We start from the raw sequence: 14,726 nt of genomic DNA, 5'->3' as shown, positions 1-14,726 counted from the left end.
TCTATATCTTGGCTATTTTGCAAAATTTCAATGCATTCATGTTGGACCAAATATAGTAAATTAGGAAGTTTTCCAGTTGTTGGTGTTCAAAGTAGTGGCTCAAAGAAAGTTTCAGGAAAATGGGCAAGAACCCTGGATTCTAGAAAGAGCATTTATGTGCATAACAAAAACTGAGCTGGGACATGGCTTTGTTTCTCACTAGTTGTATGACTTTGGGCAGGTCATTTAAGCCACCTTTCCTTTCTCAGGGCTGTTATGCAGACCAAAGAAGATAAAACTTTTGAGTCTAAAAGGTTTAGCACACTTACATGGAAATAAACTTTTAGAAGGAATATTATAAAGAGCACTAGTTGACAGAGGTCAGCTTACCTGTTTTTAGTCATATAGAACTTCAGGAACCTGAATATTGTGATCAAATAGAGTCTAGGTGGTCTGTTTATTGGTATAGGACAATACTTGGAGTCACACTGGACTGAGAAAAGAATGTGTTGGTCCCATACTCTGGGCAGAGAAACTTGCATGCACTATCTGTACCCCTGACTGAACAAACTGATCTCCCTGAGGTGGGGCAGTCTTGAGGAACATGAGATAATTGGCTAACCAAAACACTTTGCCTTGCCAAGTGGTGTTTACAATCCTGGGGTGGAGGCAAAGGGCTCTGGACAAAGGAAGGGGAGTTCAGGACAGAGGAGGCAGGAAAGAAACTCCAAAGGAATAAGACATATGAAGAAAAAGACTTTGGAAAATAATAGAGTTGATGGCAAAATCTAAGTATTACCAAGTGGATTGTGAGGTAGTCTCTGCTCCAGTGCCTCTTGAAGGCTTCACTTTTTTTTTTAGTAGGAATTTTTCATTTTGGGATGCATTAACATATTGAACATGAATTTAAGGAGGACTTGGAGCAGAGTCCACACCAAATTGCTGGGTCACATTTGGTTTTCCTACATCAGTGTACTGTCTGCTCCAAGATACCTTTTCCCACCCCATTTGGTTATTATGATGGTATGGGCTAACCCTCCTCATATGCAAGGGTGGGGTCTTCGGCTTAATAGCAGTGTTGTAGGACATCAGCTTTAACATTAAACCCAAGAACTTTCTAGTAGAGGAAAAATGGAGAGACGTGGGAAGAGAAAAGGACACAGTGAATAGCGAGCATTTAGAACATGCCTACTACAGACAGAGAATTATACCAGGCACATTAGGAAAGCCACTTCAAAAATTCAGTCCATATGGGTGCAGAGGTGGTGTGACTAGGAGAAGAAGAAGTGACTTGGGGGTTAGGAGATCCAAGTTCTATCTTTATGTCTGTCACTACCCAGCTATGTCGCTCAAAGCACATTAATCTGTGGTCTTTGATTCACCCATCCATACAAAGAAAGGTGCTTTTAAGAAAATTTCCAGGTCTGAAATTCTGTGATTTAAATGCACTATGTTGTCTTTAGTTTGAAGAAAAAGAACATGGATGTACAATACAAGGATATCAGATTTACAGATTCTGTGCTTGTGGAGAGAGTATTCACACATTGAGATGCTCTGTTTCCTGGGTTAAGTTGTTGGTAGGTGGGACCTATTAAAGTTAATCCACTGATGGTCAGTGCTTTCATCTGGTGGCTTTTTTGGTTGCCTCTGACTCCCATCTCTCACAGTGGTTGGGCTACGTTTTTCCCGTTCATACACCCTACCTGCCCTCTACTACTCCTATACCTCCAGTCAGTTAAAAAATGAACTCTGACTAGAACCTTTTAAATTGCCTCTCTCTCTCTTCCTCAAAAAGCTTCCTCTCAGTACTCTTAGATGGAACAGACCAAAAGGAAAAAGATGCATGGAAAGAGAGCTTTTTCTTTGTTTATATACCTACTCTTTGAACCAGTCATGTGACCAGAGGGCATGAGGCTCTAAGATTTGCCCAGCTTCAGACACCTACCCAACCCTTCGGTCAAGGGGAAATATCTGTTCCTGAAGAAGGGGCGGGGGAGGCCAATTGAGGATGTGCTGGTACAACCCCTGGGAGAATAACATAGAGTTCTGATGTGACAGGTTTTTCTTCCTCCAACAGCCTTGTGAAGATACCACCCTATTATCTTCTGACCTCTGTCACTGCCAATGAGAAATATGTTGTCAGTCTACTTGTTCTTCCATCGTAAGTAAATTGTTATTTTCCCTTGGATTAAGATTTTTCTTTTTGTCTTTCATTTTCTGAATTTTCACTATGATGTCACTAAGTATAGACTTATTTTTATTTATTTTGCTTAGGACTCAAGTTTCTTCAATCTGAAGATATATATCTTTCTTCAGGGATGCACACAAAAAAAGATATGGTTGTATAACCGTCATAATGGCAAAAATAAAAAATTATCAAGTGTTGGCAAAGATTTGGGGAAAATTCTGATAAGCCACTGATAAAAATTTATAAATTATTATAACACTTCTGGGGTGCAATCTGGGGATGCTAGCAAAAGAAGATATTATATAACTTATGATCAAGCAATTATAATTTTAGGTACTGATCCTGGACAAAACTTGCATTCATAGGAAAAGGAGGTGCACATACATCTATTCAGTGAAGAATTGTTTGCCATTGGGAAAAAAGAGAGAAAGTGAAAGAAATTAATAAAAATGTCCACTAATAGAATGAATAAATCAACAATGGTATATTCATAAATAAAATCCTTAACAGCAGTTAAAACAAACGAATCATACATACCTACACCAGGTAGACAAATTTGTAAGACAAATGAGAAATATAAAAAGCAAATAGTAGATGGTGAATGCAATCTGATGCCCTATGCATACATTTTAATGACCCACAATACTATAATTGCACAATAAGCAGAAACCATGACATCTCAAACTATATATCTCTCTATAATGGAATAGAATTTAAAAAATGACAATAAAATGAAAGCCTATCTAAGAAATATCTATCCCCCTGGAAGTCAAAAGGAAGATTTGAAATAATTCCTGGTTTGAAGAAATAACAGAAATTAAAAGCTATGTAGAAACGGTCAACCCTATTAGCCAGACACAAATGAGTTTGGCGGGATAAGTGGGAGACTAATGATCAGCCTGGGGTTTCTTCAAGGTTGCAAGTCTTAGAAAACAGAACACTTGCTCATTTTGGACGTGGGTCGTGCTGTGGCTTCAGCAGGTTTCTGATATATGGACAAAGGAGTAGAGTTAGAATACACCATCCCTCCCAGCCTTCCTGTAGGAATAGGTAGGAAAGCACAGTAGAAGATAATGGAATGTTGTAGAATGTGGAGGGATGTAAAATGGGCAGTATTAGTAGAGGGAAGCTCAGAGTACAGGAGAGTGAGGGCATCTGAAGCAGTCTTGTGCTGGGGGTTGGGTGGCCAAGCACAGGCAGATGCCTGAAGCTCCAACAAGGCTGTGGCTCTGTGTCCTTGAGTGAGCACAGCCAGACCCAGCCAAGTTTAAAAGGCAAGTGGGAATATGGGGCAATGCCAGAGGAAGTCTGCTCAAGGTGTAGGGCTGAGGGGAGAGGGAAACCAGAGAGTAGGGAGGAAAAATGCTAGACTCAGGTAAGATGCAGCTCAGAAGGCCATTCCTCTGCAAAGAGGAATCAGGCCAAGTACTCCCAAGGCAGCTGGAAGGAGGGGACAGAGCATTTGGCTTCCTCACTTGGGGAAGCCACTTCTCTGGGCAAGTGGCAATAAAAAGGCAGGGGAATTGAACTATACAGAGCCCTCAGGTAGAAATGTTTCTCCTGCCTAAATTCAGGTGCTAAATGAATAACAAAATGAGAACCTCTACTATGAACACTTTTTAATGATGAGATATGTGAGGCCATTACATTCCTGGGAATGACACCAGGGGTGCCATGACAGACCACTAGAAAGAACAAATTAGTGGGCCAGCCCCACTCAAACCCAATAAGGAAACTTAATATTCCTTCAGTCCATTTTAGATTTTGGCAAAGCCAGACCTCATACTCAGAGCTTCCTTGGATCTATCCTCCATATCACCCAGAAGATACAGTTACTACAGAATGCAAAATCAAGAAGGAAAGAGCATGGTGTGTATTAACTCATGTAAAAAATTGGATATTACCACAGAAATGTTAATAACTAGAAATTACTGAATTCTCTGTGTTTGTCTGTTGTGGAAATAAAACCCCTGGGGATGGATCAAAAATATCTGGAAATTACTTGAAACTGGTGGATAACTAAATGGATATTATAACTAAAATATGCTATAATCCAATTGTATTTTTTTGTTTTGTTTTGTTTTGTTTTCTAAGGGTTGGTTCTGGGAAGCACTATGCCGTGAATATTGCAAAAATTACATAAAGCTCCAAATGCTATTCTATGTAAACTTCTTAAGGTGGGGATTCTTGACCATAATGTTTGGCATATTAACTCTGATAATTCTGTACGTTAATTGATTTTATGTTCTGACATTTTGACTGGTTTTGGGAAAACTGAGTTGTCCCAAAGCTGAACCCAGAGTTGTCCTGGTAAATGCTTAATAACCGGCTCTTTGGGTGGAAAGCCCTGATTTATAGTGTTTGCCAATTTCCATGGTGTAAACACTTCTGCTATGGCTGATTGCACGCTGTGAGTGTGATGTCACTGAGTGCAGAATCGGGGGTGATGAATGCAGCTGACTCTTGTAAGTTGGTGTACCCACTGGTACCCATGGGCATGAAATGCAGTTTTTTTACTAAAAATTCTGCCCCATAGATATACAAAGGCCCTAGTGAAAGAACAAATATAAAGGAAAAATCAAATCAAATCAAATTGGGAGCTCAAATGGAGATAACTGACAGTGGATTTTTTTTTTTTTAATTTTAAGAAGTGGTATTTGTGTATTATCCACATTTTATTATCTTCTATTATGCAAACAAGGTATCAGTGTATCACACTGAGTGCTCTGAACTCTTAGTTTCTTTGGTGTTCCCCTAGACAAAGGCTAGGGCTGCTTCCCTTCCAGATATTGGTGTGAAGGCAGTGCTGACCAAAGAATCGATGGGACCGGCACACTGTGGAGCCAGTTTCAGGATGGCTGAGCTGAAGGTCAAGAATGAAGAAAAGATATGAGACTTCTGAATTTGGGGGAGGCAACACTGATATTTAGACTCATGGTTTGGTATGATAATATAGAGTGGTTTTTTTTTTTTAATTTAACATTAATGAAAACAAGGAAAATGGATTGTTGAAAAACTGAAATGGATGAATAACTCTTCTATCAGAGTAAGGCAAGAAGAACTTATTAAAATAGAGGTGAACTGGAAATATCAATACGAATTCTGAACATTTTTTAGAGGAGGCTTTATCTGTTCTGTCCCTAAAGTGATTCATACTGTTGGACATTTTTGCTATCATCCTGCCAAATTCCAGTCAGAATGTGGAACAAGTTTATTTGTAGAACTATAGTGCCTGTGGCTTCTAAAACTATTCTCTAGTGAAAAAGACAAATGCCCTTGGAGGATAGTTGATTTCATAATTCTGGGCAGGGAAAAGAAAATTAGGATTAGTTTGTGGATCCTAGATGTTGAAAGAAAGCAAGGTTGCCTTAGGGTGTCAGAGAGCCATAAGTCCATAATGATGTAAAAAAGAAGATAAAACAGATTTGCCTGAAAAACATACCTGGTCTCTGAAATTTTTTACTTAAAAAGCTGCGTATTGATTAATACAAAGTATGTGAGGCCTACACTTAAGTTTTATAACCAACAGTTTGAAAATGCAGGATGCTGTTTTTCTCTATAAAGAGATGGACCTGTAACAGGATACAGTCAGAAGGGGTACCGCAGAACATTATCACTATTCTAAAAATCTCTGTGAAATGTGATTTATGTGATTAGCCAAGGATGTCAGCAGATTGGAGAGAACCAGGACTTCTGGTTATCCCAGGGATGACCTTTAAGAGTTGTTTCTCTTATCCTTCCAGCAGTAAATCACAATCTTGCCTAAGTATGGCCAGCAGTGGTTGTACCATGGATAGAGGCGTCCCCTGAAAGCCGCACTGAGTTTTATCAACTAGCCAGCACATGTGCGCTATTGCAAATTATGTCATGTTGCTATGGCCATTTATCCAACAATGATTCACTTTGCACGGGTAGGGGCTCTGCATCCTCTTTATTCTTTTTATTACCATGTGGCTGTGTGCCTCAGATGGCCAATCAGAACCAGCTTCTCTACCTGCAGTAGATCTGACTAGGCCTTACCCCAAGGGGAGAAAATCCTACAGATGTCAGAAAAACATTAAATGGACACTTATGAACAAAAAATATTGAGTGGGCAATCTCAAACAAAAATAAAAACATGTTGGTGAAAAAGTACCAAAGGTATTTAAAAAAGGAAAATGATGAAATAAAGGGAAAATATGGCATAAAAATGTAAATTTTAACTGAACTTTTCTTTCTAAGGAGATTTTAAAATTAAAGAAGCAGGGGCGCCTGCTAGCTCAGTCAGAGGATCATGTGACTCTTCATCTCGGGGTTGTGAGTTCGAGCTCCACACTGGGTGTAGAGATAACTTAAATAAATAAAGCTTTAAAAAATAAATAAAATTAAAGAAGCCAAAGAAATGAGTGAAGGAACAGAAAATAGAATGGTAAGGAGTAAGTTTGGTCATAAATATATGAGGAAAAAGATGCTTGTGCTAAAAACAACCAAAAGCACTAAAATCAAGTGGAAAATGGGTCAATATAATGCCAGTTGATGTCTGTAAGAATTAAAAGTATGATAAAACAAGTGAAGAAAAAGTCATTTTAGCACCAGTTTTTGCCTATGATAACATACTATTCTTTGCAAAATTCATATCTTAGACATATACTGTGGTTTACGCAAAATTGGAATAAAACCAGGTAACAACAGATTTATCATCAACAAAGTATAGCACAGTGCCTGACATCTGTAAGTAGGAGGTCAAACCACTTTCCCCAAAGGAGGTGGTGGTGGAGGTGTGCCCCGAGCAAGAAGTCGGCGGCGTTGTGAGAGTCTGGTGGAGGCATGATGGAGGTACTTAGTGGAAACTCAATGGGATTTAGGAAGGAGCAAGGAAAAGAGGGTTTTGGCTTTGTATAACACATAAATCCAAGGATGGGGGCTTCAAGCCTGTGAGCAGTGCCCACGTCAGCATCAATTACTTGGGATTGGCAGGCTTGCCCTGCTTAGTCTTCTCTGCTCTGGGGGTCACTGGGAGGTTTATAAGTCAAATGGAATTTGTAGTAATGGAGAGAGTCTACTGCTGTAACCAAACTGTCCTTGTTCCTGCCATCTCAGGTGGGACCCCTGGAGAGAGGATATGAAGGGAGGCTGTCAACATATGAACATCCCTTCATTACTGGCTCTTTACATCACAGAATTTGTGGCAATTTGAGGGATACTTTGGATATTACTGAACACCTGGATGTATGTAAAAAAAAATCCAGAAGGCTCTCTCTCTAGGCCTTTGGTAAGCAGGAAAAACAGGGAACTTTGCAGATGGTGAACACCAGCTTGAAGAGAAGACTGGCTGGCTTTAATGGTAATTGCTGAGGAAGGCTGGGTTGTCAGCCCTGCTGTGAACACTCAGAAAAACTTAGGGGTATTTTCTTCACAAGGCGGAGACTGGAGTTGTCGTTGGAACAGAAATATAAATGTCGTCTCCCTTCTGTAGCCATAGGCTGGTGAGTCCATAGTCCAAATAATGTTCCACTTACAAATTCACTCATTCCTACCCTCACTCTCCTACTTCTCTTATTTATTTCCTTATTCATACTGAATGGATTTTTATTATATAGTTTCTGATAATGCCCCGCTTATTCCTGGTTCTTGCCATCACTATCTACCTTTATGTAGACCAATACAGCTTTCCCTCTAGGTCCTGGGCAGCGGCCTCTACTTAACACTGAGAATCTGGGCCATCTGTTTCTAGCTTTGCTCCTCTGACTAAACTCTAATACCCATGGGCCTCCATGCCCCCAACCCAAGACACAAGTGGACCAGATTGATCGTCTTTTCATTGTGGGTCAATCTCTCTCTGTTATCCTATATCCCAGAAACAATTTTGCTTGAACTAATTCTTCACTAACATTAGTGTTACACAGAATGGATCCTACAGTTTCTTAAAAGACCGAGTAAAGTTTTGGAATCAGAAATGTCCCCATGCATAGGTGTCATCTGAGTCCATAAGGCAGCAGAGGTTCTAAAATCGCTCCTTAGAATCACAGACCTAGAACAAGTATAGACATTAGAGTCCATATAGTCCAAAAGGCCTAATTCATTTCCCAGAGAGGGTAAGTGAATTGCCACAAATCTTTCAGAGAAACTACACTAGAAGCCACACTTCCTGATGCAGTGTTTGAAACACTCTCTATCATTAAGAACTTCTTAGTAAGTTACATCACTCTGGAGTCTGTGAGGAGAGTTTCAAGTAGGGAGAGACTGGCAGGAGAAACATCTAGGAGGGTGTTGTGAAGATACAGGAAAGAGTTGATGAGGGAATTGAGTCTAATGTTGAAAGAGTAGATAGCAATTCATCTGTTGGACTTAGATTTCCTCACCTGCAAATGACACAAAGATCCATCTGCCCCATCCCTATCCTTTCCAGGGACTGGCCATTCTAAGCTGAGGTCATATTGTGTATGCAGAAGCATTAAGCTATCTCCAGGTGATTCAGTATGGGTAGGGTGTAGGAGGCATGTAGGAGCAAAGGAGGAGATAATCCACTTCCATGGAAATAGAGTTTCTTTGCAAAGTCTGCAATAGATGGTTCATTGTACCCAAGAACTCTGCCATTGAGAGGGTTCCAGAGGAGGATCCAACACAAGTGTGGAGCTGTTGAAAGCTCCATACTAAAGAGAATGCAAACACAGCCACCACCCATAACTTCTGTCTGTGAACTGGGAGCCATAACCCAGGAGGCAGTGAAGACTATGATGGAGGCCATGGGGAGACATCTGGAGCAGGGAGGAGCAAGGTGTGCCAGACCATGGTCAAGAGCAGCCATGGGAACAGGGGAATACTGCTGAGGAAATAGAAGTTTCTGAGGCTGGCCTACTGGATGGAACATACACTTGTTCACAGAGTCTTAAATGTATTTATATATCAGAGCCAACTCAGCACATCCTGGACATTGTTCTTTACTCACAACTAGTAATGCTTCCAAGTGTGGTTTTTAGAATCAACTGAATTGTTCCCATGCCTGGCCCAGCCACTTACCCATCATCACAGACCATATAGACACCATTTCCTCCCTTCCACTGACATGTGTTAAAGATTTATTGAGCTATGACCTATTAGGTATTTCATAAGATAATATTTATTTAGTTATTGATGCAGCTCTTTAAATACTATCATATTTTAGATGAGAAAAAACTAGGTTCAAAGACTCACCCCAAATTCACACAGCAGATATTTAGAGGATCTGAAACTCTGACACCCATGCAACCTCTACTCTTCAGCCCTCTTTTCCTGGTAAATCTCAATGAACTGACACTTCCTGGTGTCCCCCTCTGAGGCTGCCAGACCCTGGGGTTCCTTCCCTCAGGGATGGGCGATTCTTGCTGTTGTTGCCCCTTCCCCCATGTAAGTGGCCAGCTTGCTCTTATATGCTACTCCAAACTTTCCGTCCAGGTGGCGCAAGACCAAAAGTCAGACGCAACAGCTTCAGATGGGAATTTGTATTGAGCAAAACCCTGGTTCTCACCCTTTCTGGCCTTGCTCCTAGTTTGTGCCAGAGCCTAATTCCCCTGGGTGTGCTCCATCATCATTCTCATTCGTCTTAATAAAAAATAGTCATCATTTATTGATTGCTTACTATGTGCCAGACACTGAACTTTAGATGGATTTAATTTGCACAACAACCCTTTGGGACACATATATATTATCCAAGCTTTATAGAAGAAGAAAGAAATCAGCCCAGAGACATTGATAAGTTGCTCAAGACTCCATAATCAGTAAGGAATGAAGCTGGGATTTGAACCCAGCAGCCTGGATCCTGGCTTTCTTGACTTCCATATTGACCTGCCATCCCCTGGGTTTCTTGATTTTGCTAGTGCCTGACTCCAGACACTGACCACAGCTCTTCTTCCTGGTTGCAACTCAATGACTCACAGATAATGTGGGCTCCTCAATCTCCAGTTACAGTCCTGTGGTATTTGAACTTATAATGTTCCTCGACTGGACACCTCCTGCCCCAGAAACTTCTTGAGGCTCATGGCAACACTGCCCAAGTGTTCTGGGTTTAACCCTTTGGAAAGTCAATTATCCCCCTGTGCCAGCAAACCTACTCCAAAGTTGAAAACCAAGACTAACTCATGCCCTGAACTGCTATTTGCTGGGTAAACATCTGTTGAGACTATTTCCTACCTATTAAAAGACCTGTTGAAATCCAAATAGAATATGTGGGTTTATTGTGCTTTGTGTCAAAATCATATGTATTATTTGTGCTACACTAGGCTGAAGTAACAAACACACCATGATTAGTGGCTCAAAGACAATATTTGTGCCTTGGCTCAGGTGACAGTCTCGGGCAGTTATGTGGATTGGCTGGACACCTCTCCTCCACACAGTTATTTAAGGCCCTAGCATAACAGAGGCTCTGCCATCCTCAGTACAAGGCTTCTGATGTCACTATTGTCATGTCTTTCTCAGTCAAGAAGAGGGAGGAAAGAGTATGGAAGAATACACAAGGAAGGTCTTCATGAGCCACAGCCCAGAAGTAGCACATATCATGTGTGTTCACATCCTATTGGGTGAAATTCAAACAAAGGGCTCCAGCTGCAGAGGAGGCTGGGGAATGTAAGCTAGATGCATGCCCAAGAAGAAAACCTGATTTTGGTGAACAATAAACTATTCTTGCCACTTTCCACTTCTAATAAGTAATAGTGTGTACATTCATATTTTAACTTTTTTCTTCAGTTTGCTTTTCTGAATTTTCCTGGACTCAACTTTTATATATTTATAGTTTTCTACTTTGTTGAGTGTGTCTGTTCTTTAAGTCTATGGAAGGTGGAAGAAAAGAAATTAAGCAAATAAGCAATAGTACAAAGAATGTACAGCAAAGTATAAAATGATGCCTGTCATACATGGAAGGGAAAATGGGAAGATAGCAGGTTTTTTGGGTTTTGAAGAAAAGGCTACATTTGGGTAACATTTGCCAAGATTTTACAAGAGTTAGGTTGCACGCTAGACATTGTTCACTTCTATATTGGTATTTCTATAATTGTAATCTAGGTAACCTGATACCCTTTATGTCACTAGGCACATTATAGATGTAGATGACTGAGGAATGCAGACATCCATGCTTACCTGGAATTCTAGTTATGATATTTTCATGAAGACAGAGCAAATAAAAACCACTCTATTTATAAACATTTCATATAATAAAAGGCAAGGTTTTTCTCATTTACTTTGAAATGTGATTCATCTCTAATTAATGTATGCCATTCTACCTTCAGACTTGAATGCAGATTTCTTGACTTGAATTTCATTAACAAAACTTGCCAGATTAATTATTGGAAATTCATTTATTGGACTAATATATAATATTGAAAAATGAATTAAAGCTTTGTTTGATATTATTGAATAATCTTCAAGACGTCTAAATGAAGAAAGCAAAGTCCTGGTTTATATTTACAGCAATGCCTGCTCGTTTTCAGATGAAGGGAAATGTGAAGACTGGGAGATGTGGGTCACTTTTGCTCTCTGCCCAAAGAGAAAGCCAACTCTTTTGTTTGTTTGTTTTGCTTTTTTGTTTTCTTTTGTTTTGAGAGAAAGCCAACTCTTCTCTGAGAGCCACATAATTGGGTTTCTATTCAGGAACTGCTGGGAAAAAAGTAAAAAGAAATCTCTTTAAAGAAAAATATACCTGAAATTCCAATATGAACTTATTTGTGTGAGATAGTGGTCTTCTCTTGCATATTATAAGAAAGCAACAGATGGCGGGGTGGGGGGGGATGTATTAAATATCACTTAAGCAAAAAAACAGCCAAGAAATCAGGGCTGCAAAGGCACTTGAAATAAGCTCAGAAGCTGCTTAAGGGAAGCGAGTAGAAAGGTGGCAGTATGGTAGTAAATACTTCCTGTAGGTAAGGATACACACTGAAGTGGTACAAAAACATTTCTTGCACATGTCAGGAGCTGAAGGATCTGGGAAGTCAGGGTGAGGATTGAATAGAGACTATGTTGGGGTGGGAGAGGAAATGCATGGTAGAATCTTAACAGAGGGTTAAATTCTTTATTATTAGAAAATACATGATTTTTGATTCTAAACAACATCAACAAAGAAAATGTATGCTGGAAAGCAAGCAAAGGCAAATCTCAGAAAACACCAAAAAAAAAAAAAACAAAAAACAAACCCCAATCCCCCCCAAAAACCCCGTAAAACTTAAACAACAAAAATACCTACTTGCTGAAAACAGACAGGAAAATCCAAATAATCAGTGCTGAGAATAATAAAAAGTAGTTGACCAAGAATCATGGAAAGATAAAATTAAAAAATCAGCAAAACTGATCAGATAAAGAATAACAAAGAAACTTGCAAGGCAATAGATGAACATTTTGACCAAATATTTTATCTTGAGTTAAAAAAAAAAAAGAACTCTTAAAAAATCAATTGCCCCTATGAAGGAAGATTACCAAGCAGAAATACAAAAACCCAAGGGAAGACATACAATGTGAGCTGTCAAAAGAAAAACAAAGAAAATAAAAACCAATAACTCATTATAAAGAAACCTTGTAATACCCTCTTGGTTTACAAGCTCCTTGGGAGCTTCCCAGGTGTAATCTGAAATTGGCCCCCAAATATGGAGGGCAGGGAAAGATGGAAGAAAGAGGCTGGCCAGCCACTCCAGGTTGGTAGGTGGCAGGTTTAATAAGGAAGGGAACTTACATAGGAGGCTTGTCTTGATAGGCAGCAAAACAAATGGATCTTGGTACCCACTTGCCAAACCTTAAAAGTTTATACAGAGGCCTTAGTTGAGTTCAGTCACACATACCCTGCAGGTGTTCTCAATACCACATCACCGTCTCAAGGCCATGTCCTTGGAGCAGTCTCTGAGAGCAGGAGAGGCAAGTGGAACCCACATCCCAAGAACAGGGGAGGCGGTTAGGAGCTCTGAGTGCCCAGGCCCAGCTCACAAGTCATCCAGCAGTTACATCCTCAACCTTCCCCAAAACACCTTCATTTTTCTTTCAATTAGTAAATTCCATCAGTGAATATTTGTAAGAGTTCCAACCGGGGTCAAAACTGCCTCATGCATCCCCAAGGAGGGAAGGACAAGTTCAGGCCACTATAACCCCATCTTTCCCACAAACCTGAAGAAGAAATACACACACAAAAATAAGCAAATGCACACTGCAAAACTTAAAGAAAATGGAGAACACGTAACATTTAATAATATGACAGACCAAAGGCCAAATATATTTGTTATATTACTAAATGTAGAGAGGTTCAAATCACCTATTAAAAATATTTTCAGATTAGACCACAAAGCAAACTATATAAGAAAAACATCTAAAATAAAGTGATTCAGAAAAGCTAAAAATAAAAGGAAGGGCAAAGATATACCTGAAACATGCCCCCTCCCTCAACTAAAAAAAACACAAGGTCACAATCTTAGTATCAAACAAGAGTACTAGTTAATGCCCAAGAGTATTAAGTGAGCTAGTGCTTTTCATACAATGGTAGTGTGCACTTGATACAAAAGTAACGAACGTCTATTCACAAAATAACGCAATTTTAACATTTATTAAACTGAAATTATTTAAATTATTATTTAAAGCAAATAAAGATTAAAGTACAGTAGTAGATGACTTTAACTTACTTCTCTCAGTCCATAACAGAGCAAGTAGGCAAAAGAAATAAGCAAGGATATAGAAATCTCAATAACACAATTAGTGAGATAGATGTAATTGACGTGTATGGACCTATTCCTGAAAATACAGGTGACTATGGAAGATCAAGAAAATTGCCCTTTTTCAAAGACATACAAATAAATAGTCAACAGACACATGAAAAGATGCTTACCATTTACATGAGGAAAATATAAATGAAAACCACAATGAGATACTGCATCACACCTATTAGATGTCTATTCTCAGACAAGAGGTAACAGATGTTGGTGAGGATGGGGAGAAAAGGGAAAACTTGTGCACTGTCGGTGGGAATGCAAACTGGTGCAGCCACTCTGGAAAACAGCATGGAGTTTCCTCAGGAAGTTGAAAATAGAGCTACCCTATGATCTAGCAATCCCACTTCTGAATATATATCCAAAGGAAACAAAAGCACTATCTCAAAGAGACCTGTACTGCTACATTTATTGCAACATTATTCACAGTGGCCAAGGTATGGAAACAACATAAGTGTCTGTCCATGGATGAATGTATACAAGTGTCTCACACACACACACATACACACACACACTGGAATATTATTCAGTCATAAAAAGAAGGAAATCCTGTCATTTGTGACAATCTGGACAAACCTTGAGGGCATTATGCTAAGAGAAATAAGCTAGACAAAGAAAGACAAAAATACTTTGTGGGATCACCTACATGTGGGGAAAAAAAAAGTCAACTCATAGAAACAGAGAGTGGGATGGTGATTGCCAGAGGCTGGAGGGTGGGAAAGATGGGGAATTGTTGGCCAGTACAAACTTCCACTTATAATATGAATAAATTCTTGAGATCTAATGTATAGCATAGTGACTATAATTAATAATACTGCTTTATATACTTGATATTTGCTAAGATAGTAGATCTTAAACATTCTCACCAA

At 39.5% G+C, this 14,726-nt stretch overlaps 1 protein-coding gene across 3 annotated transcripts in view; it reads left to right on the top strand.

Moving 5' to 3' along the window:
- MOBP (myelin associated oligodendrocyte basic protein) overlaps positions 1-6,720 on the top strand; it is a 51,331-nt gene extending 44,611 nt beyond the window's left edge. For all 3 annotated transcript variants that reach the window (XM_032408954.1, XM_032408953.1, XM_032408956.1), the window contains 2 exons: positions 2,057-2,140; positions 2,254-6,720. The gene's annotated coding sequence lies outside the window, so the exon portion shown is untranslated. The remainder of the gene's footprint in view (positions 1-2,056; positions 2,141-2,253) is intronic.
- The last annotated feature ends 8,006 nt before the right edge of the window (positions 6,721-14,726 follow it).

The sequence above is a fragment of the Phoca vitulina genome, unplaced genomic scaffold, assembly GCF_004348235.1.
Source record: "Phoca vitulina isolate PV1807 unplaced genomic scaffold, GSC_HSeal_1.0 scaffold10, whole genome shotgun sequence".
Lineage (NCBI taxonomy): Eukaryota > Metazoa > Chordata > Mammalia > Carnivora > Phocidae > Phoca > Phoca vitulina.
The sequence above is the reverse complement of the archived record's forward strand: the minus strand, read 5'-3'. Positions and strand labels throughout refer to the sequence as shown.